The sequence below is a fragment of the Solea solea genome, chromosome 16 (genome assembly GCF_958295425.1).
Source record: "Solea solea chromosome 16, fSolSol10.1, whole genome shotgun sequence".
Classification (NCBI taxonomy): domain Eukaryota; kingdom Metazoa; phylum Chordata; class Actinopteri; order Pleuronectiformes; family Soleidae; genus Solea; species Solea solea.
In genome coordinates, this window is record NC_081149.1 from 3,371,201 (window position 1) to 3,373,700 (window position 2,500).

Sequence of the window (2,500 nt, forward strand, 5' to 3'; positions counted from 1 at the left end):
GCTTACGGCCATACCACCCTGAGCACGCCCGATCTCGTCTGATCTCGGAAGCTAAGCAGGGTCGGGCCTGGTTAGTACTTGGATGGGAGACCGCCTGGGAATACCAGGTGCTGTAAGCTTTTACACGGCTGCTTCCTTACAAGAAACATGGGCTTGCAATGACGTTGACGCACGGGCACGGGCACGGGCACAGGCACACGTTAACGTCCTTCTAGTTCCAGCCTTGCTTTGGTTTTCACAGAAAAAAGAGAATGGTGCACCGTTCCTGGTGGCACTGCAATGCCAGGTCAATGCAAGGAGTGAAGAGAGCAAGCCCCAGTTTTCACCTCCCAATGCTCAAAAATGCATTTAATATTGAATCTCCATATAGAGGACATGTCAGATATTAAACTGATAAGAACAGATACTACACTTGATCTTAGCCAAAAGGCCGAGAAGCGATGGCCCACAAGTGTCTGGGGCCAACTCAAGATCTTGGCACACAAGTTACTTGTTGTGGTGCCATGTTTTTTAAGTGCGCATAACAAAGGCTGCTGCTGATCACCTCCGCCCCAAGGTGATCTAAGTGCACCTCTGAGCCTTGACGGACAGCTGCTTGACATTTGACACACTCAAAGGGCGCGGCCATACAGCAAAGCCCACCAAAAACAACTTAAACTCTTGAACGTTCGAAAGGCTGACCTTTGAGCTCCTCCACGAGCAGGGGGCCTTGCCTAGTCTATAAAAGGAGTCTGTGTCCCCAGCCCGTCGGCTTACGGCCATACCACCCTGAGCACGCCCGATCTCGTCTGATCTCGGAAGCTAAGCAGGGTCGGGCCTGGTTAGTACTTGGATGGGAGACCGCCTGGGAATACCAGGTGCTGTAAGCTTTTACACGGCTGCTTCCTTACAAGAAACATGGGCTTGCAATGACGTTGACGCACGGGCACGGGCACGGGCACAGGCACACGTTAACGTCCTTCTAGTTCCAGCCTTGCTTTGGTTTTCACAGAAAAAAGAGAATGGTGCACCGTTCCTGGTGGCACTGCAATGCCAGCTCAATGCAAGGAGTGAAGAGAGCAAGCCCCAGTTTTCACCTCCCAATGCTCAAAAATGCATTTCATATTTAATCCCCATATAGAGGACATATCAGATATTGAACTGATAAGAACAGATACTACACTTGATCTTAGCCAAAAGGCCGAGAAGCGATGGCCCACAAGTGTCTGGGGCCAACTCAAGATCTTGGCACACAAGTTACTTGTTGTGGTGCCATGTTTTTTAAGTGCGCATAACAAAGGCTGCTGCTGATCACCTCCGCCCCAAGGTGATCTAAGTGCACCTCTGAGCCTTGACGGACAGCTGCTTGACATTTGACACACTCAAAGGGCGCGGCCATACAGCAAAGCCCACCAAAAACAACTTAAACTCTTGAACGTTCGAAAGGCTGACCTTTGAGCTCCTCCACGAGCAGGGGGCCTTGCCTAGTCTATAAAAGGAGTCTGTGTCCCCAGCCCGTCGGCTTACGGCCATACCACCCTGAGCACGCCCGATCTCGTCTGATCTCGGAAGCTAAGCAGGGTCGGGCCTGGTTAGTACTTGGATGGGAGACCGCCTGGGAATACCAGGTGCTGTAAGCTTTTACACGGCTGCTTCCTTACAAGAAACATGGGCTTGCAATGACGTTGACGCACGGGCACGGGCACGGGCACAGGCACACGTTAACGTCCTTCTAGTTCCAGCCTTGCTTTGGTTTTCACAGAAAAAAGAGAATGGTGCACCGTTCCTGGTGGCACTGCAATGCCAGCTCAATGCAAGGAGTGAAGAGAGCAAGCCCCAGTTTTCACCTCCCAATGCTCAAAAATGCATTTCATATTTAATCCCCATATAGAGGACATATCAGATATTGAACTGATAAGAACAGATACTACACTTGATCTTAGCCAAAAGGCCGAGAAGCGATGGCCCACAAGTGTCTGGGGCCAACTCAAGATCTTGGCACACAAGTTACTTGTTGTGGTGCCATGTTTTTTAAGTGCGCATAACAAAGGCTGCTGCTGATCACCTCCGCCCCAAGGTGATCTAAGTGCACCTCTGAGCCTTGACGGACAGCTGCTTGACATTTGACACACTCAAAGGGCGCGGCCATACAGCAAAGCCCACCAAAAACAACTTAAACTCTTGAACGTTCGAAAGGCTGACCTTTGAGCTCCTCCACGAGCAGGGGGCCTTGCCTAGTCTATAAAAGGAGTCTGTGTCCCCAGCCCGTCGGCTTACGGCCATACCACCCTGAGCACGCCCGATCTCGTCTGATCTCGGAAGCTAAGCAGGGTCGGGCCTGGTTAGTACTTGGATGGGAGACCGCCTGGGAATACCAGGTGCTGTAAGCTTTTACACGGCTGCTTCCTTACAAGAAACATGGGCTTGCAATGACGTTGACGCACGGGCACGGGCACGGGCACAGGCACACGTTAACGTCCTTCTAGTTCCAGCCTTGCTTTGGTTTTCACAGAAAAAAGAG

General features: G+C 51.4%; 8 non-coding genes across 8 annotated transcripts in view; 4 read left to right on the plus strand and 4 right to left on the minus strand.

Moving 5' to 3' along the window:
- On the plus strand, positions 1-119 carry LOC131477012 (5S ribosomal RNA). Its single transcript, XR_009243367.1, has one exon. It is a non-coding gene; the product is annotated as a 5S ribosomal RNA (ribosomal RNA).
- A 130-nt stretch (positions 120-249) lies between these two features.
- Positions 250-442, minus strand: LOC131442802 (U2 spliceosomal RNA). Its single transcript, XR_009233363.1, has one exon. It is a non-coding gene; the product is annotated as a U2 spliceosomal RNA (small nuclear RNA).
- Positions 443-750: 308 nt separating this feature from the next.
- LOC131477013 (5S ribosomal RNA) lies at positions 751-869 on the plus strand. Its single transcript, XR_009243368.1, has one exon. It is a non-coding gene; the product is annotated as a 5S ribosomal RNA (ribosomal RNA).
- A 130-nt stretch (positions 870-999) lies between these two features.
- LOC131442819 (U2 spliceosomal RNA) lies at positions 1,000-1,192 on the minus strand. The gene has a single exon (XR_009233380.1). It is a non-coding gene; the product is annotated as a U2 spliceosomal RNA (small nuclear RNA).
- Positions 1,193-1,500: 308 nt separating this feature from the next.
- On the plus strand, positions 1,501-1,619 carry LOC131477014 (5S ribosomal RNA). The gene has a single exon (XR_009243369.1). It is a non-coding gene; the product is annotated as a 5S ribosomal RNA (ribosomal RNA).
- Positions 1,620-1,749: 130 nt separating this feature from the next.
- Positions 1,750-1,942, minus strand: LOC131442820 (U2 spliceosomal RNA). Its single transcript, XR_009233381.1, has one exon. It is a non-coding gene; the product is annotated as a U2 spliceosomal RNA (small nuclear RNA).
- Positions 1,943-2,250: 308 nt separating this feature from the next.
- LOC131477015 (5S ribosomal RNA) lies at positions 2,251-2,369 on the plus strand. The gene has a single exon (XR_009243370.1). It is a non-coding gene; the product is annotated as a 5S ribosomal RNA (ribosomal RNA).
- Positions 2,370-2,499: 130 nt separating this feature from the next.
- The window catches only part of LOC131442822 (U2 spliceosomal RNA), a 193-nt gene continuing 192 nt past the window's right edge, over position 2,500 (minus strand). The window contains exon 1 of the small nuclear RNA XR_009233382.1: position 2,500. This exon is cut by the window's right edge and continues 192 nt beyond it. This is a non-coding gene — a small nuclear RNA (U2 spliceosomal RNA).